Source organism: Canis aureus, chromosome 30 (genome assembly GCF_053574225.1).
Source record: "Canis aureus isolate CA01 chromosome 30, VMU_Caureus_v.1.0, whole genome shotgun sequence".
NCBI lineage: Eukaryota > Metazoa > Chordata > Mammalia > Carnivora > Canidae > Canis > Canis aureus.
This window is the reverse complement of record NC_135640.1, coordinates 35,622,433-35,643,084: the sequence shown is the minus strand read 5'-3', so window position 1 is coordinate 35,643,084 and position 20,652 is coordinate 35,622,433. Positions and strand designations below refer to the sequence as shown.

At 46.7% G+C, this 20,652-nt stretch overlaps 1 protein-coding gene and 1 long non-coding RNA gene across 8 annotated transcripts in view; one reads left to right on the top strand and one right to left on the bottom strand.

Moving 5' to 3' along the window:
- Positions 1 to 3,923: 3,923 nt before the first annotated feature.
- The window catches only part of LOC144301918 (uncharacterized), a 32,851-nt gene continuing 16,122 nt past the window's right edge, over positions 3,924 to 20,652 (bottom strand). For 4 of the 6 annotated variants that reach the window (XR_013368821.1, XR_013368824.1, XR_013368822.1 and 1 more), the window contains 4 exons: positions 19,178 to 19,326; positions 10,159 to 10,217; positions 9,300 to 9,433; positions 3,924 to 4,135 (listed from right to left, as the gene is read on the bottom strand). This is a non-coding gene — a long non-coding RNA (uncharacterized LOC144301918). Of the gene's footprint in view, positions 4,136 to 9,299; positions 9,434 to 10,158; positions 10,218 to 15,093; positions 16,486 to 19,177; positions 19,327 to 20,652 lie in introns of those variants that run through there. The other 2 variants (XR_013368827.1, XR_013368826.1) reach the window with 2 other exon arrangements.
- CLDN14 (claudin 14) overlaps positions 11,519 to 20,652 on the top strand; it is a 58,717-nt gene continuing 49,583 nt past the window's right edge. Inside the window, exon 1 of one of the 2 annotated variants that reach the window (XM_077879161.1) lies at positions 11,519 to 11,678. The gene's annotated coding sequence lies outside the window, so the exon portion shown is untranslated. The remainder of the gene's footprint in view (positions 11,679 to 20,652) is intronic. The other variant, XM_077879157.1, reaches the window with a different exon arrangement.

Below are 20,652 nucleotides of genomic sequence, written 5' to 3'. Positions count from 1 at the left end.
CCAGGAGGGGACAAAAAGCAGATGAGCACTGGCAGGTGCATCCTGGGGAAGCCCAGGAGCAGTGACTGGGCCTGAGACCCCCTAGGGAGGGGACCCTGCTTCCTTAGAGCTGCCCGGCCTCTACTGTGTTGAAAGGCATCTCCTTCCCACTTCACCTTCCTCTTGCCCCTGAACCCCTTATTTCAGGAAACCAGGAGTCCAGTGAAGGAAGAAGTAACACCATCGCAGGCACTGCCAGTTGCTGGGTCAGCTCGAATGGAGGTCTTCCAAAGCATGGGGTCCTCTGAGGCCACAGCAGCCTCTGTCACCTCTAGAAAGAAGCCTCTGGAAGAGTCAGTGCACAGCCAGCCGATGCTGAAATAGCTCCCATTTGCTGAGCACTGTCTTACAGCCCCGTGCCCAGGGCCCAGCACAACTCGCCTCAGTTGCCTCTGGGCAGCAGGACAGCTGAGTTATCCTGTGCAGAGACCAGGGAGAGGAGGAGCTGCAGCACCCCCAAAATCCAGGCAGGTAACATGCCCAGGAAGCCGCCGGCGAGTGCCAGAATCAGGCAGAAGCCCCAAAGCCCAGAGCGGGAAAGGGGCATGAGCAAGGCTTCCTTCCAGGGGAGAAATCAGGTTCTCAGAGCAGAGACTGCGCTGTTCCAAGCCTGGCAGGCATGCCTGACACATCCATTCCAGCAAATGCAGGCGCCCTTTCCAGTTCAGGAGGGGCTTTTGTGTCTTGTGGTGTGATAGAGACGCAAACTTGGTGTACTCTGTTAAGTCAGTAAAAATTAGTGCAGCCAGGTGCAGGGCTGTTTTCTTCGCTCAGGTGAGTCTTGGTCTAATTCAACCGTGGCCATCTCTAGAAGGCCGAGGCGAGAGCTTTCTGGATAATAATTTCCAGTGAATGTCAATAGTGACCCTTTTAGGGTAATGAGTCCTGCAGTAGCCGGTCAAGTCGGCTTGGTCTGGCGGTGCCTACAGGTTTGGCCATTTAAGACAACCATCAGCTCCCTCTTCCACGCAGGGCATCTTTTAAGGAGGACAGGGGTTCAGAAAGCTGACTCGTCTACTAACGGGGGGCAGGAAAAGCACATGCTTCGTTGCAGTTCCTAGAACCATTCTTACTTGACTGTTTTTTAAAGAGCAACGATGGCTGCTCTGCTGCTGAGAAAAGCAACTACCGGTCTCCATATCTTTTTTATGACCTGGGAGAATTTTTCTTCTGAACGCGATTCAGAAGTACCTTCTAGTTTGCCTGTGTTTGGCTCCTGCCAGCAAGCTGCTTACAAGAAGACCCCGTGACTCGGTGCCAGCTCTGAAGAACATAATCAGTTGCAAATGTTTGGGAGTGGATGACTGATGAATGGAGTAACTTTATCACTTTGCTCATTTTTTACTGTTAGCAAACTGTAGAAATCTCGCATGAGACAAACTCCTTCCCTCCTTCCTCCCCACCCCGCCCCTTGCCCCAGCAGTCCTTTTAAAATGATGAGAACAGCAGCCAAGGGGGCTGGCTCATCTGTGGCTGAGGCAGGCTCTCAGGTGACTGGGGGCATCGTGCTCAACACTCATCTCATCTCGGCCCAAGGACAGGACCGGTTGAGCAGGTCGGCTGTTTCAGTGATCGTGACAGTGTGACAGCGAGTGAGAATTTCACTCGACATCCTTCTTCCTTTCTTGTGAAGTTTGTCCCCTGCTGGGCGGAGACAAGGCGCATGGTGTTGGGGGGTGCCACAGGAGGGGTGGTTATGATGCAGCTGGTTCAGGGCCCTCACCCCAAGGCTGTATCTGACCCAGATCAGACGAGCAGCCTCCCTGACTGCTGTGATGCATTCGCTCTCCAAATACTGTGCTGGCTACGATCCAACAGTTTGTGATGCCTCTACCCCCAGCCAGGGACCCTGCTCGAAAGTGCAACACAGTGATGATGGAGCCTCATAGAGCAAGTTTGCAGGGTGAAGAGGGCAGTCAGGCGAGGCAACTGCGAAGCTAGGAAGTATCGCTAAGTGTGGCTGGGCCAGCTGCGAGAGGATCAAGTTCAAGGAACAAAGTCTGTCTGAGGACGACCACGTGTCTGCCTGGACATCTCTGTGGGGGCCGCTTCTTCCCCAGTGGAAAGGCCCAGGGCAGGTCTGCCACGTGCCAGGCCATCGTGTCTCTGTGTTAGTTTCCTGGGGCCACCGAACAAAGTGCCACGGATCTGCAGGCGTAAACACCAGATAGTTATTTTTTCCTAGTTCTGGAGGCTGGAGGTCTGAAATCATGGTGTTGGCAGGGCGGGTTTTTTCTGGAGGCTCTCAGGAAGAGTCCATGCTGTGCCTCTTGTGTAGCATCTGTGGTTGTCAGCAGCCCCTGGCTTTGCTCGGGGCTTCAATTCACAGGGCCTTCTCCCTCGGTCTCTGTGTGTCCCTGTGTCTCTAAATAGCCTCCCTCCAAGGACATTGGTCATATTAGGTTCAGGCTCCACCCTGCTCCAGTATGACCTCGTCTTAACTGATTATACTTATTCCTAAAGAAGGTCACGTTCTGTGGTTCTGGAGGACATGAGTTTAGGTGTGTTTGGAGGATGGAGCTGGTGAATTAAGAATGTGCAGGTTATAACCCAAGGTCAGCAGAAAGCTCCCTCAGCATCTGAGCTCCCACTTTGGGAAAGTGAAAACCGTGGGGTCCTTTGGACTGAAGGTGCGATGTCAGTACACCCACATGAAGGAAGTAAAGTCACGAGTTTATTACTTACACATCCTAGAAATGGGGGTGGGGTGCAGAGGGAGGTGGTTTGCAATGAGCCATTCTGAAGGGTCCTCTTCTGTCCCAGGTCCCAAGTGGGGCAGATATAGACAGTAGGGTAGCAAACACCTATTACTTCTAAGGTGATTGGGGCTGAAGTTACTAACTTTTCATAGGGGCAACTTTAAGTGGTTTATTTTTTAAAGATTATTTATTTGAGAGACAGAGAGAGAGCAGGGGTAGGTGGAAGGGGCAGAGGGAGAGGAAGAGAGAGAATCTCAAGCAGACTCCCCACTAAGCGTGGAGCCAGATACAGGGCTTGATCCCATGACCAAAGGATCATGACCCAAGCCGAAATCAAGAGTCGGCTGCCTTACCAACTGAGCCACCCAGGCATCCCTAAGTGGTTATTTTAAGAGATGCTCCAGGAAAAGCAAAATGGAAACATGAGGCAGGAATCCTAAGCCCAGATCCCTACCTACACGTCTAGGTGTGAACAGGGCTGTCCTGTTGTAAAATGTCAGGGCAGCGACTCCAAACAGCTGTTTTCTCATCACAGGCAACATTTCTCAGCCCACCATAGTCTCTGTAGGGACCATGGCTGGTGGCAAGTGCATCTCCCACCTGGCATGGTGGCTGGTGAGAGAGTGGGGTAGGGACCTCTGAACAGGTCACCAAAAACTGGAGAAGACCAGGATAAGGACCAAGTCCTACAGAAGGGAAGTGGGAAAAACCAGGTGGGAGCAGATGGTCCAGGGCCCATGCTGGAGATGAGATTGGAAGTGGGGACAGCTGTGTATAAAGGGGCAGCAATGGGACAACCACTGGGTACCCTGTGCCATGGACACAACTTTACAGAGACCACCTGAGAAGCCCCAGCAAAGGGGAGGTTAGGCCACCCCTTCTTTGGTCTCTCTTGACAGGATGACACTCAGCAAACCACTTACCCCTAGGGCCAAACAACCTCTCCCTCAACTTATAATTATTAAAACTCTGCCTTGAGGTGCAAAACAAAGTGTATAGACATCTATCTACTCTCTATGCCAATAAGGAGAGTTCATTCTACCTGCCGGGTTCCGGTAAGAAGTGTTATTGCCATGAGAATGGTCAAGCCTCCCAATGCAAAGGCAACATGTCTCTTCTATCTCAAGGACACTTGTAAAATACTGAATATATTTTCAAAAGAAAATTACTTTTAATTCACTGAAATTTACACATAGGTTGGGATCACCTCGTACTTGGGGGAATTTAGTAAGACAGTATCTTTAAATGATCAGAATGCATGGTTGTCACCATTCCATGCATTCCAGCCTTCCGTGATGAAGATCATTCTTTCTTTCAGCCACTCACCATCATCATGCTAGGTGGGGGGTCTGGGTGCTGAGGACAGAGCAGGGGAGGCTCTTATTGCAGCTTACGGTCTTGGAGAGAGAAGAATGTTAGAGAATGAGCAACATGCATGGCCTTCAGAGAGCCAGGGAAGGGTTGTAGGTGGAAAACCGATCGGGGAGGACTACCCAAGGTGACACTTGAGTGAAGACCCAAAAGGGGAGAGGAGGTTCATTTAGTGGAGTCCAACCTTGGCTTCAGCATGCTTACCTGGGGCAGGTGACTTTCTCTAGCTATGGCTAGAGCCTAGAACCCCACCTGCTGTGTGCATTTACAGCTGTCGTGTGGTTGACTGGAGTCTCTGAGAGCAGCCTCCAGAGACTCTGCTCAGCCTTGCGTTCGTACAACCACCAGAAGCAATTCCCACAGCACCTGCCCTTCCCCTGGGAAACATTCTGGAGGACATTTGTTCTCTGTAGAAGGAGAATGAAGGAAAAATGTCCTCCAGGGTCTCTGTGGGGGTCTCCTGGGGAGGCCCGCACACCTGACAGTTGTTCTTTGGCTCTGGCTGAGCCCTGCATCTCAAGGGCGGCTCGTCTTACCCAGGAGCCCACACATTACTTCTACTCATCAATTCACTTTTCAACACCAAATATATCTTTCTCATTTTACAGCATTTTCTTACACTTCTACCACTTTTGGCTTCAACAAGAATTCTCGGTAGCTGAGAGAGGTGTGTGTGTGTGTGTGTGTGTGCATGCGTGTATATTTAATGAACACCTGAAGGAATGAATACATAAGTCCAGCTTGAAGCAAACACCCTTTCTTTTGGTGACCATTTCCGTTCCTGCTGACAGAAATTGTGGCAAGATAGACAAGTTAAAGAAAATTCCAAAAATTAATCATCACATGGTGACATATGATCAAGTGGGGATACCATTCCTTAGACATTATCAAGCACCTTGATAATTGAGGCATTGTGCATGGTGTAGGGATTAAAAGGAAGAAAAAACTTCATGGTGTTGCTCTTGGGGGCTCACAGCCCAGTTCAGTACCAGACATTTAAGAAGGTCACCATTGGTGTTGCTTAGCAACTAGAATATACTCAGGGTATTATGGGAGTTTGAGAAGGGGGCATCCAATGCAGTCTAAGGTCATTGCAGTCAGGGAGGATTTTACCCCTGTAGAGAGAAGAACCCTTCACCCCTCTCATGTGTCAAGTTGGAAGGAGGTTTTTTTGTTTGCCCCTATTATCCTGAAGAATTTCCTAGCTCCCCCACTCCTGGGCTCCCACATTAGCTGACCAACCTCAGGGGGTAATTAATTCATCACTTGAGCACCAGTGAGGTCTGGCTTGCTCATTAGGACGAGGTAGGAGAGGGGAGAAATGGGAAAAGCTCATTTCCACACAAAGGTGTGGTCAAGGTACTTACACAGACATGCCCTCTGGCAGAGACCAGACCTGGCCACACCAAGGTCCCCACCCGTGGCAAAGTCACAGAAGATTCCAGGCTGCCCAGGCCCACTTTTTCTTCCACATCTCGGGGGCCCCTCCACTTTTCCCACCGCATCTGAACTTTTAGGATGGCCTTTACAAATTCCTAGTGGTACACACTTCTAGGGCAGTTGCTCATTTGGTCACTTGGTCAACAGATACTCTTTGACTTCCAGGTATGTGCCAGATGCTGCTCCAGAAACAGGCAAGCAAACTAGACTTAGACTCTGCTCCCACAGAGGTTATAGACCAGCAGAGAGACAGACATTTATCATATAATTGCATACACAATATGAACATGCGTCTTTCCAAGAGCTGGGGAGAGAGGTCCTGGGACCTGAGAGCTTAATAGCAGAGTCACTGAGTGCTCTCTGGAGGAGAGCAGACATTAACTAGAAGTGAAAGGAAGGAAACATGTGCTTGGTAGAAGGAACAGCATATTCCAAAGGCCCTGGTGTGGAGGACAGCCTGGCAAATGTGAGGGACTAACAGAAGGCTCTAGAAGCTAGAGTTGAGAGGGCAGGGAGAGCACAAAGGATGAGGAGAATACAGAGGTGGGAGGGCCTTCAAGTCCCCCCCAGAGCAGCAGCCACTTTGCAGGGCCTTTTGGAGAACTGGTAAGACACCAGAGCCCCATTTGGTGTCTGACAGGCTCACAGTGCTCTGGAAAGAAGCAAGGGACCCACCTCCTTCTATTACGATTTAGAGCTGATCCTTTGGAAGATCAGGCAAAGGCCAAGTGACTTCCCTGGGGTTCGTGGCTACTGGCAGTTAGGGCAAGGACTCGGTGTCAGGGCAGGGGGCTGGTCCCCGCCTACACTAGGGCTGGCAACTCTGCTTGTCACCCCCACGCCTCCCTGCCTGGCCCTGGGAGACCTGCTCCCTGCGTTGAGGGCTCATTAGTGTCAGAGGCTTGGCATGGGGACCATCTCATTTAACTTCACTCTCCCACAATTGATCCATCATGCCGGGACTAGACGACCGCCCCTCCACGTGTTTCTGATTCCCTTAATGGCCCCTGCACTCTGTGAGCCCCACTTGGTGTCTGACAGGCTCACGGCGCCCTGGGAAGCCCTTTCAGAAAGTTCTTTCTGGTCCCCTTACACGACCATTTTAAAAGCTTTTCTTTTTTAGTAGGAATTTTGTGTTTCCTGATCCTTTGGAAACAGTCACATATTCCATGTTATTCAAATGTAGGTAAGACATGCACACAGACGTTATAAAACAAAATATAAAAGACACAGAAATATGGTAAAAAGGAAATACTCCACCCTGCCCCCAGCCCCCCAGCACCCCTCCCCAGACTCAACCACTGTTGCCCAGTTCCTTCCTGGTGTTCTAGCGCATGTACCATGAAGGAACCCTAAACCACCAAACCTATGGTATTCAGGACACTTTTCAACTTGAAAATGCAAGTTTTGGCTTTGTTCAAACTCAACATCCTAGCAAGTTTCTAGCTTGGAAAACATTCCTTTTCATTTACTGTGAAATTTCTCCACCTCAGTACTAGTGTCCTTTGGGGGCCATCACTCTTTGTTATAGGGGCCGCCCTCTGTGTCAAAGGGCAGCATCCCTGCTTCTACACCCTAGATGTCAATGCAACATAGCCCTCCACCTAGTTAGGACAACCAAAAATGTCCCCAGATATTGCCAAACGTCCTCAGGCGGGAACGGGCAAAAATCACCTCCAGATGAGAACTACTAACGTATTGTGGTTATTACGAACGTAGCCTCTCCATCTCTTAAGAAAAAGGGTCTGGGGTACTTGCAAAGACTGAAAACTCCAATAAGAGTAAATATAAATGTTAAAGATCAACTCTCAGTTGAAAATTACTGACACTTAGTTATAGATACATGAGGGTGCATTACAGCACACTCGCTATTTTGTGTGTGTTTGACATTTTTTTTTCTAATAGAAGGGATAAATGTTTATATTATATTTTCAGTATTTCATAATAAAAATGATTAATGAGCAAGTTGAATGAAGAAAGTGTGACAGAGGAGAAGGAAAGCAGAGGCAGTAATTAGAAGATGAACATAAAGTACGTGTGCCTAAGATCTTGTCCTGAGATTCCTACGGCCAACCCGCAGATAGAGCATGCTCAGTGAGCAGCACCAGTGGCTAGCCATAAAAAATAAGCCAGTTGCTCAGAACAGGCACAGCTCTTGCTAGTAATGAAAGAGAGAGTATGCGGCAGTTGCCCAGACACAGAATCGGCAGAGATACGTGTTCCTCGAGCTCCTCTGGAAATGCTGAATCAGACTCTAGCATGGGCCTGAGAATGTCTTCTTTTAACGAATATTCTTTAGAAGTGGGTCAGTAAGACAAGATTAATGTGCAACTTAGTAAAAGTAACTCTGCAAGGAATGAAAGCAATGCACTCGCATACACACAGGTCTCTGAACATCTGGATTAATCCAGAGTAGCCACAGGCTGGACAGCCTCAGAAATATTATTTCTCTCCAAACTTTCAGAAAGTCCAGGGTTATAACCTCTGCTTCCTGGAAGGCAGCTGTTCTTGGGGAGCCCATTTAGGCTGGCCCCGCCGGCTCTTGCAGCTGGAGGGAGGGCTTAAGGCTTCGTGGAAAAACTAACCATCCTCAGAAGAGTTTCAGGTACCCTCTCCCACCACTCCCTCCACTCAGGCTCCCAGCAGAGCTGGCCAGACCTCTCCTGAGGATGTTCCGGCAGAAACAAACCTGGTCTTTAAAATTTCAAAATTTCAGGCCATGATCATTCTGACTACAAGAGAAAGAGTTAAACTGCTCATTGAAATGACAAGAACATCACAATAAAGTTCAAACTGAACCCTCAATTTTTGAAATATACCTTGCCATATATATACAATCAAACACAGTAGAAGCAGATACAAACATATTTAAAAACAAAAACAAAAAACTTTGGCCTATTTTTTCTGAATATTGAGGAGAGGAAAAAAATGAGGATTAAGCGATCCAAATCCTTGAAGACTCTGGCACCTTTAAGATAAATGTGGACACAAAGATCCCATCTACTTAGGGAAATTGCAGTCCCGTGCATACCTATGAGCTATTGAAAGTGGCACCTTTGATGGTTGTCTTTGATTTTCTGGAGGGATAAGGATTCTTCTAGGATCCAAACATACTGCATTTATGCCTGATATGAGGGCACAATATCTAATTTCTGATGAAGAATCATCTGTAACAAGCAGCCCCAAAGACTTGGGGACCTAAAGACTGAAATCTTTCCCCGACCTAAAAATGGCCCCCTGCATCTACTTACTACCTCGTTTCTACCCATGCAGTCTTAAAACTCCAACCCTCAGTCAAAATACTGCATTAGAATCTCTACTTGTTAAAAATCAATTCTTAAGCCTCCGAAATCTGAGTAACTCCCATTGCTCTAGTTTAAATGGACAAAGCGCAGAAGGTGATGGAGGGCAAGGGAGACATAGCAGTAGAGACAGGCCCTGCCTCCTTCCCCTCCCTCCAAGGCTTATGAAATGCCTCAAACCCCAGGGCTCCTTGAATTGGTTTGAGGCTACAGAGTCATTTACTTTTCAACTACCAAAAGTCATGCAAGCTTTTTTGCTTGATATCCACAAACACAACAGCGCTGGCCCCCATATTCACAATGCCTCGAGCAAGCAATATGGCACCCTCTGCAGTAGCTGGGATTAATAGCAGAGAGCATTGTGGTTTTGCTATTAAGTTACTTTCAGCAATTAGTAAATTTATTGTCCTAATTGTTTTCACATGGCTGCTCTATGCACATGTCTTACCTCGAGGATGTCCTTACAGTCTTGCCCCTGTCATCATATTTCAGTGTGATCACTGCCCATCTCTCCAAACTGTCCAACCCCATCAAAAGCTGATTTGCAGTCAGGTCAGCAGGAAGGAGGAGTAAGAGTTCATTCTAAAGTCCATGGCATGTTTGGATAAAACACAGAGAAAGTTCGGTTGGCTCATTGGGGGTCTGAGAGTATACTCTGGGGGAAGGGAAGAGCTGCCTGTGGTTAATGCACGGGAAAGTCCAAATTCTCCCCAGCCTCAAATTTGCTGCCTTTCCAAATCCCAACTCCAACCCCACTTAATCCGCCTATGCAAACAGTCTGGTGGTGGGGGCAGGGATGACTTTCTGGGGCCTGGGAGAACTTTGTTCTAGGCTCTGTGGCTGAGTCAGATTTTGAGGGTGCACAGAATCCAGCCAGACCTCCCTGTAATGGGTAGGGGTGCCTGGGAGTCTTGGCTCACCCGGGTTCAGGGCCTTGATTCCCTGGCACCCTCTGTCATGGAAAGGTCATTACCCTTAGCACTGCCTTCCTCCAAAAGTGAGGTGGATGGCAGCAGAGTGAGGCTTAGGGTGGGGACCTGACCGGCACATGATGTGTGTAACACTGGTTCCTGGAGCGTACCCACCACCCTCCTGGCTGGTAGGAAGCACCCTTGTAATGGAGACCTGGTTGGCGGGAGCCAGGAGCTGGTGTGACTCCTGTCTTCTCGAGTGTCACCCACTGGGTCCCCAAATTGAAACCCAGATACTAGAATCGTGGCCAGAGCAGCTGCAGCTCAGCGTAACAGGTGGAATCAGTGACACAGGGCCCCAGCTTCACGTAGCTTGAGGATACTTGTGTGACTCACCTAGTAAATGGTTCCTATAATCATGCATTCTCATGTTGCTTTAGGAATCAGCTAGAAATCTAGGCGAGAAAGAAGATGGAATGGGGTGGCCTTTACTTTTCAAAGAGCTTTTATGCATATTAGGGTTATTTTGGTCTCACCACACATTAGGGAAGGAGGGGGAAACTATCCATATATATTATTATATATACATATGTAATTTATAAAAATATATATATATAACCATATGTATGTATAAATCATAGCTTACCAATTCTGAATAGGGTCCTGGAGCCAGCTTCTTGGGGTTCAAGTCCCATCTTGACCATTTGCTACCTAAGTGGCCTTGGTACCCACTGCCTCAACTTCCTCTTCTTTTTTTTTTTTAAATAAATTTATTTTTTATTGGTGTTCAATTTGTCAACATACAGAATAACACCCAGTGCTCATCCCGTCAAGTGCCCATCAACTTCCCCTTCTATAAAATGGCCACAGATCCATGTCATGAGGCCATTGCCACAGATGCATAAAGCAAACTTTCTCATGCACTTATTCTAGTGCCTCGCACATGCCACATGCTCATTAAGTGCTATCATCAAATAATGACATTTACTAAATTACTGCAGAAATCTAAGAATTGCTAGACAGAGCCGCATCTCTGAGCATCTTGACTAACTCCTCCAACATTCTTTCATGGGTACTTGTTCTTATCATTCCCACCCACTATGTCATTTCTCTACTGTCTGCCCCCCACTCCCCAAACACACACTCGAAGGGAAGCCCCGTGAAAGCAGGGACTGTTTCCTTCACTGTGGCATCCTCTCCCTTCCCCCGTTCCCCAGAGCTGGCACGTCGCAAATGCTCAATGAATGTCTGTTGGAGGAAAGGGAACCGCAAAGCGCCGAGAATGGAGGAGCAGCTGGTTGCTCTCTTGGCGCTTTCCTGGAAATTGGTGTTCCTTCCACCCCAGACGCAGCCCCAGCCCCAGCCCCAGCGCCTGGGTCCCTCGGTGCACCCGCCCTTGGGGCGCGGGGTGGGTGGGTGTTGCAGCCTGCTGGGGTTCTCGCACTCCTCCGCCAAGCTGGGGGGGGGGGGGGGGAGGGACCTCGCCAGGTCTTGCTAATTAATGCTCTGTTTTATGCGCACACATTTGAACCTGAAACGGAGAATGTAAATGAGTTCCCAGCCAGAAGGCAATGCACTTTGCGCGCGCGCTGGCACCGCGGGTTCTGCAGGGGGCAGGACTCCCCGGGCAGCGGGGGTGGGGTGGGTGGGTGGGGGTGGGGGTGGGGGTGCAGCCTCAGCCCCGCCCGGGCCTGCGGGCTGCGGGAGGCGCGGGCACCCGCAGCCGTAATTCCACTCCGCGCGTCAATTATTCATCCCACGCGGCGCGGCGCTCCCGGGGCCACCTGCGGGCCGCTCGGGTCCCAGCTCCGCGGGCCGCTCGTGCTCACCCCCAGGACGGCGAGGGGCGCCGCGGTGGGTTCTCCAGCTCCCGGCCCCTGCGCGGTCATGAGCTGGTGTGAAGCTCCCCAGCACCGGTGAGTTTGGGGTTGTCCTGGGGTGCCCCCAGGCCAGGCACCTCCTGGAGGCCCCCAACTCAGCCCATGGGGCTTCCTTTTAACTCAGGGACATTTAGAAGGGCATCTAGTTCAGGCCAGCTCTGCAGGCTTGCAGCACCCGGGGTCCCCCGAAAGTAGGCTGTGATGTCAGAGGGGGCGCCCTGGTAGCCTGTCACAGGAGGGTCAGCTGATCAGAGGACAGACACAAAGGAGTTCAGGAGGCTTTATTTTCATCGTGACATGAAAGAGGTCTGGAAACTCTGTTGTGTGAGGTTTGTTTTCCCAAGGAGAGTGAAGTCAGAATTTTCCAAGCAGAGGGAGGGAGTGTGGGAGTGTGTGAGGTTTGTTAGATGTCTTAGAATGTCTGCAGCTAACTCTCATATGGTGTGCGTATGCGCACACACACACACAGCCACACACAGAAAGAGAGAATCACAAAAGAGATGTTCATCATCAGACAAAAAATATAATGCAGCCAGCGGATACCAAGATAACCATCGTGATGATACTATTAGAAAGAAACCCAAAAAGGGAATAAAGGGGAAAGGAGAAAAAATAAGTGGGAAATATCAGAAAGGGAGACAGAACATGAAGACTCCTAACTCTGGGAAACGAACTAGGGGTGGTGGAAGGGGAGGTGGGCAGGGGGTGGGGGTGACTGGGTGAGGGCACTGAGGGGGCACTTGACGGGACGAGCACTGAGTGTTATTCTGTATGTTGGCAAATTGAACACCAGTAAAAAATAAATTTATTATTAAAAAAAAAAAAGAAAGAAAGAAACCCAAAGAAAAAGACCTGTGCCCTTCACCAATGCCCCTGATGGATCATTCTCCTGGGCATTTGGGCTGTCTTTTTTCAGATTTTATATAGAAGGTCTTTGCATTTCGTGTTAAATTCTCATTGACGAAACCTTTTGCCACATTGATCACCGGCCCTTCGAGAAGCCGCATAGTGATAAAAATGCTTTCAAAGTAGAGATTAAGGGCACTTCTATTTCTCCACATAAGCCAGCATGCTTCCTGTTCTGAGATAATGACTCTAGAAAATTCACCCTCCCCATTTGCTTTGGCTGCTGGGAAGCTCAGAGCCAAGTTTTTTGCTTGTAACCATAGTAACTTCTTTCAGAATTAGGACTAGGATTTGATTATTTCCTTTTGTTACTTGGCTCTTGTGTTTTCACACACACACACACACACACACACACACACAAAGCCTTTTCAGTTTTCTTGTACCTGTGATTTTTTTTTTTTTTTGCAAGACCTTTCAAATCATCTTTGAAAAAAATATGGTCAAGGTAAATGTGCAGAGTTTGATACATGGTGAACCTTCAACAAGTCAGAGCGGTGATATTCTTCAGAAGATGGAAAGTTCTGTCTATTGACTTCAGTGTTTTCAGCACCTGCCTGTTCACTTCAGGTTGGCCCTCTCTCCCTAACTGGCACCACCATTTGCTTAAACCAGAAATTTCTTCCTTTCTCAACCCTACCATCCAACCCATTAGCAAAACCTGCCAATTCCATCCACTTCTCTCCTACCCCATGGTCACTGTCCTAGTTAAGGAACATATGACTCATTCAAACTACAGCAATAGCTTCCACTCCTGCTCATGTGCAATCGCTTGCTGCAGGGTGGTGTTTTAAAACCTAAGTTGCATCATGTCCTTAAAATTGTTCAGTGGCTTCCTATCCATTTAGAGTAATGCAGAGCTGCTTATCGCCACTCTGACAAGGTGTGGTCCAATGTCACCTGAGGCACGTCTTCAGTCATTCCCCTCCCACGCACCCTGGCCCACTTTGTGTGGTTTCTGAACTTGGTGTTCTCTTCCCTACCTGTCGCCACACTGACTCTCTTCTCTCCTCTAGCCCTTGATCCCTAGTGCTTCCTCAAAGGCTCTCTTTAACCCCTGCCCCACACCTGTTCATGGCACAAAAGGTATAGTATTTCAGAGGGTGATGCTGCCCAGGGTCTACCACCAGTCAACAGTACTCTGTTTTCTTTCAAGAACAAAGCAATTTGTATTTAGGTATATTTATATGTATGTGTATAAACACACAGATATTTGTCTGCTAGTTTAATTATTTGTGTCTCCCACTAGACCTTAGACACCATGAACGCAAGACCCTTGTCTGATTTATTCACAAACATAAGTTCTTGTCTAGCACAGTGCCTGGAACATAGTAGGTGCTCATTAACTGTCCTTGAAAGATTGAATAAATGAATTGAAGCTCATTCTCAGCATCCCTTAAATTGACATCAGTGGCAACAGAGACTCTCTAGCCAACAGTTTGGAGTGAGTCAGAATAAGATGGGAGGCCCCGAATCCACGGATAGAAGCTTGGGTCATAGCTTCACTGGTCAGGCACAATTAAGAAGCATGTTCTGTTTGGTGGGTGGAACTGGTAGGGATGAGACTGGAATATTCTCAACCTTCAGAGTGGTGCTGGTGATCAGGTGACAGGGCTTCCTGCTGCTTTTATTTCTACGTTTGGGTGTGAGCATCTCCACGGTTATAGGAGGTGGTCCTATAATGTCTTGGTATTGGCTAGGTGACATGTGGATAATGAACCTGTCCATGAAGACTGTGGAAATAAATAGATTTTTAATAGAGGTGGCTTCATTTGGAACCACAGCCTCCTAGTTCTGATGCATGTCTTGTTGGACGGCTGAGAGGCAGCCAAATCTAGCGGCCCAAGTGAGTTGGTGCGCAGAGCATGGAGGGAATGTGGCAGTCTCTTTTCTACCTGTAACAACCATCAGGCACCACCACCCTCCAAAATCCTGTCCCTTCCTGCCATGCTGCTTCATGACCCATCCTTCAAGATGTGACAGTGGTAAAACAGTAGCAGTGGTTGCTTTCTTTCTTGCTAAGTTTTTATGAGTGTTCCTTGAACCCCATTAACATTTGCCCCAACCATTTAAGCTTGGGGTACAGCTGGGATTCCAGAAAATGATTTGCCATCAGGTTTAATATATCTTTGGATCTATAGTCTAAGTGTTTGATTTTTGTATAACTCTGCCCAACCTACTGTGAAAATTTTCAAACACACATCAAAAATCAAAGAATACCATGATAAACAACTGGAGACTGTCCCCTTGATCTAGCAATCATTTACATTTTGCCCTATTTGCTTTCTCTTTGCATGAATATAATATATATGTGTATATACACACATATGTGCTTTGTTTTGCTTATCTATTTAATAGTAAACAATCATGAAACTTCACAATATTTAATTCTTCCAAGGACATTCTCCTGTATATCCACAGTATCATTGGTAGACCTATTAAAATTAACTTTAATATCATCTATCATCCAGTCGATGTTCAAAATTTTCCTAATGCATCAAAATTTCTTTTATACAGAGTTTTGTTTTTATTTCTCTTGAACCAAAATCCAGTTTAAGGTCAACATGTTGGTCGTTGTGTCATTTTATCTCTTTTAATCTAGAACAATCTCTCAGCCTTTTTGTTATGGTTTTGACTTTTGAATTGTCCAATCCAGTTGTCTGATATAAAGTCCTGTGTTTCGGATTTGTCCTAGCTCTGGATTTGCTTTGGTTAAGTAGTGTTAACAGCCTTGCTTTAGTATATGAAACTGTGCCTCTGCCAACGATCAATTTCCTCAAGATACGGTACTGTGTGGGTTTATTTATAAACTGTCTACACCTAAAAAGAATTTAAGGCAGTTTACAATAGAATAGGAAACCTGTCGAATAAAAGAAAATTTTTTTTACCATGTAGGAGGATGGCAGATGGGATGCAGTGGGCAAATATACCATAAACACATATTAATGTGGTTACTATAACTTAACATGAGATTTGAAGGTGAGTTTTCTGGCTGCCAAAGCAAAAATGTTGAAAAAAAAGAAAATCATCTTCAGGAAATATGAGCTTTACCCACACTAGATTGCAAAAATAATTTGTCCTATGGAGCATTAGACAAATGACATCAAACAAAATAATGAGTAGCATCTTTAACAGCTTCATCAGTGATTCGGGAACATTCTTCATTGAGCTGTTTCTGTGTATACAAGGTCAATACCAAGGATGCAACATTAAAATGTAATCTGGTGAGGTTGTTTTTTGTTTGTTTGTTTGTTTGTTTTAATGAGTCCAGTCTAGGTCAGTTGATTTTCTGATGCAAGCAGAGAAGTGGCACACCCTGAGGATCGATAGACAATAGACCACCTGGCCTTGAGTCTTGTCCTCCTCCTGCTGTTGTTGCTGGCCTCACCTGGCCAGGTCCTCAGGAGGAGGCAAGTCCCCACTGGACCTGGGAGGTAGACATAGAGCTAGTGCAAGGCTGGCCCCAGACATGAAGCTGAGAGAACCTGAGGCGTGGGCTCCTGAGACTGGCAGTCCAGCCCCTCTCTGCCCCCATTCCTGTCCCACCACCTCTGTACAAAGTTGACCACAGCTGAAAACTTGCAAGCTATACCAAGATTTCCTTTTTTTTATTTTTTAAGATTTTATTTATTAATTCATGAGACACACACACACACACAGAGAGGCAGAGACACAGGCAGAGGGAGAAGCACATCACAGGGAGCCCGATGTGGGACTCCATCTCAGAATGGCACAGCCATGCTGCTTTTCCCCTTCCTCTGGAAAACCCTTAGAGAAGATATAAGAATGAGCATGGATTTCCATTCTCCATGAGGAGGAATTGTCTGGCACCGCTGTGTCTTGCCTCCACCTCCAGCCAGGCCACCAGGGTGGGTTAGCAGCAAAGCATACCCCTTGAAACCACCCAGTTTAGTATGAGCATTTAAACTTTGGAAAGTGTCTGCCAGAAAACCAAAATACAAGTTTTAATTGCATTTATTATGTAAGATGTCACAGAAATTAAGGGCAATAGAGAAAAGAATCCCCCATGATCTCACCACTCCTGAAAATGAACTAAGCCACTTGCTCATATAGATTTTCCACGAGCCCTCATTCTCTGTCATTAGACCTATTTATTCCCTTCTGCAGTAAAACTTGCGATTATCTGTGTACTTATATTTAGACATATACTATATGCACCTACCTATATTCATATTCCTTTCCAGTCTTTAAAATATTTTTCATATTTATAAGCATAATTTGTATGCACTCTTGCACAGTACCTTTTCTCACTTAATTGTGTATCATGTGCTTTTTTCCATTACTGCATGGCCTTTACAAAATCGTTTTTTAAAAGAAATGATTTTTCCATCGGATGGACGTACTGCAGTTTAACAAACCACTGTTCTGTTTTTGGACAAAATCTATTGTTTTATGACTCCTTTTCATCCTACATAAATCACACTCCTGTGGCTGTAATTATACAATAAGATCAGGGCTTGCTGCTCCCCTTCCTGGCTTGCGAGGGTTCGGTTTTGCCATTGCTGGAGGGGAAGGTGATGATATTTCCTCTGGTTGTGGCTGGGAAAGACACAGCCAGCTCATCTAAAGTTGTGTCATGTTATTAAAATGCAAGTGTTGGGGGAGGTGGGAGGACATGGGCTGTAGCATGAGAACCCAGAGCTGGGTGGCATTGTGAAAATGGAGCACAAGGTGGTGGTGGTAGGCACACTGGAGGCTGCTTGCTCCTGGCGTGGGGTGGCGGGCAGATGTGCCTGCAAAGGAGTCTGTGTACCGACAAGGTGGGATAGTGCTCTGGTGACTCAGCCACCCCGGCCTCTCTCCAGTGCATTTGCACCCAAGGCACACTGGATACTCATGTGAAAGAGTAACTTGCAGGACTTCTGGGTATCAGCCCCATTGGAAGATGTGGTACTGCAAGCTGTCCGGAAGCCATATGTTTTTATCATCCTGTACTTGTCAAAGAGCTTTGAAATTCGTGATCTTGCTCCAGCTCCCATGGGACTTGTCCTGTGCTTCTCTCATAACTCTTCAGGGTTGACCTTGTGTTTTTTCATATGGAGCCCCCACATCTCCCCCCCAGGACTCTAGGATTCCTAAAAAGCAGGGATTATGTCTTTAAAAGGATTAATTTCCATTAGTGTAACTTCCATTAATGTAATAAAAAAATTTTCATTTCCATTAATAGACTTTTTTTCTTTAAAAGAATCACTGTACCCCAGTAAACTGAACTCTTGCTGTTTTTCTGTGTTCGGCTCTAGCCCTGGGCTGCAGATGAATGTCAGGTCTCGTCAATTTATTACCGTAGCATTGTTGCTGCCCAAGGTTTGTCTTTGTCTCTGGTTTAGGCTGACCGTCGGTATTTTCCCACGTTGGTACAACATACAAATAACCATCATTTTTAAAGGCTCTGTGGGGTGCCTGGATGGCTCAGTTGGTTAAGTGTCTGACTTCTGCTCAGGTCGTGATCTCAGGGTCCTGGGATTGAGCCCCAATTCAAGCTCCCGGATCAGCAGGGAGCCTGCTTGTCCCTCTGCCCTTCTTCCTACTTGTGCTTTCTCTCTCAAATAAAATCTTTAATAAAATCTGCAATAGCCCAGAGACAGCTGAAGCTCACTTTTGCTTAACTCCTTCCCATGCTGAATACAAAGCTGAACCCACAGTTACAAACTATGAGCATCTCAAAACACAGCCGCAGCACAGGAGGGTCAAGTGGGGAGTGTCCCGTCTCAATGATCTGGTACTAAGAGATGAACTGCACTGGCAGGAGGACAGACCCTTCCCCAGGCTGACTAGCCCCATCCCTCTCTGTCCAGCTGGACTCTGGCGCCCCCAGTTCTTCCTTCCCACACTTGCTGAGGGAAGGTGCAGCCAGATGTGCCGTCCCGCCTGAGCTAAGCCCTGCTCGATTTCCGACCAGCCCCCTGAATGTATTTTCTGTACAGTTGGTTGCTATGCTCTGGAATTTCAGACCACGCTGAATTTCCTTGTTTTATGGCTTGGAATTTCAGGAGCAGCACCACAGATGTTAAATGTGTGAGTCTCTTGGTGCTAGTAAAATAAACCTTAATCAAACAGGGGTGTCGTGACTCGCAGGGTTAGATAGCCCTTAATACATTATGTCAATCACCAATACAGATGTTGCAAGTTGAGTCATTTGGTAGCATAGTAACTTTATACGGTCAGAGAGCCAGCTGTGAATATTTAAGGGGGGAAAAGTCCTTTTCTTATTTCTCTGCAAATATATTTCCGATCAGAACTTAAATATTTTCTTTAGTCAAAATACTGATTTCTCTCTCTCTCTCACCATATTCTCCAGAGACGCCCATACTATCCTTCTGTTTCACAACTCCCGCAAACAAGCTTTTGTATCAGAGCTCTTGTGAGACTAGGTTAGAGCCTTGCTCTAGGAATAAATTCAGAGCACATTTTTTAAGGCTAGCATTCTGTCCTCACAGGTGTAAGTCCTCCCCCTCCCTTTGTGTGAAGTAATAGTATTTCCTGAGGGCTCAGAAAATCCCCAGTACTAGGATGGGGACACTGAGGTTGGCTTATGTCAAGATCACGTGGTGGCTCCTGGGCAGAACTTGACTCCTAACCCAACTGCTAGTGTGTTACGCTCAAGTACGTACCAGAGCATCCTCTTTGCAGAGAAAATGGCTTTTGCGGTTGGGCATATGATTTTTTTTAAAGCATTTTAATGTAGTTTTCATAGCTGCCAGGAAAACCCAAAGGCAACAATGACTTCTCCATGAATTATTTTACGTACTTCTTCCTGTGCCTATAAACAAAAAGACCATGAGAAACCCACATTTCCTCATTTGTAAAATAAGGGAATTGGACCTGGTGAACTTTAGGTTTTATGGATCAGGAATTCTGTTTCTCCAGCATCCATTTGACTTTGAAATCCCAAACCTAGATGTAGTCAGACATATTGCAATATTCTTAAGTGCCATGGGTTATAATGAAAAGTAAATAGATTATTAGTTACATTTAATGTATATATATATTCTATTACATTTGTAATACAGAATATATTTTCCTTAATTAAAGAAAAAGTCCACATTACAGGAAAAAAAAAACACTGAAGGCCACCCTGTCCCTCACCCCCAATTAACACCCTCCTGCCCCTCGTAGAGACTATAGTTGGTTTGGGAAATATATATAATACAGACCTTTAAAAATGCATTTACCAGTACCCATTCCTATATAGCCCTAAAATATATATTTAAATAAAATATAATATATGTAGATAATAATAATATATTGTTTTTAGTGGTTTTTTAAAAATGTTACTTTTTCATATCTTGTTTTCTTGGTCAACAGTCTGTCTTGGAGATCTTTCTGTTCACTTATAGGGATGTACCCCTTATTTCTGTATTGGGTTATTGGAAGATTTGTCTCTGGCCTCCCTCCTCTGGGCCTCTTTGCCTCCACCAGGTACATCTAAAGCATAACCTCCTCCCCTACTCCCTCTGTTTGAAATATCGCCTCCTTTCTAGCTGTTTATTCTGCAGACCCCTATCAGCCATCCTCCATGCCCGGAGTGGGGTGGGGGGCAGTGAGAGCAGGGGGAGGAGTAGAGGGGAAGAGAGAGGGAAAGATTCTCAAGCAGACTCTGCACTGAGCATGGGGGCCCACAAGCTCATCCTACAACCCTGAGATCACCACCTAAGCCAAAACCAAGAGTCAGATGAGCCTCCCAGGCACCCCTCATTTACATCTTTTTGATCATATGGCCTTCCCTTAATTATAAATACAATTAACCTAACCCTAACCTAGTATGTTTTCTACAGTTATCTCTTCTACCAGACTATCTCTGTGAAGATGGGGACTATGTCTATGTTTATTGATCTACTCCGCACCCATGCTCAATGTCTGGCACATCATAGGTGCTCAGTAAAGCGTGGCTGGCCTGCTTGAGGTAGGGCAAAGGAGCTTGTCAGAAGAAATTACTGCACAAAAATGAAGGCAGACATAAGGCAGCTTTGCTGTAGAGCAGCCTGAGCTGGGACCCCCGTGTAGGGGGTGATTGCCCCAGAGCTTCCCTCGGGACACTTTTTCATTAGGAAGACTCAAGGCTGCTTTTTTGTTTGCAGAGCACAGT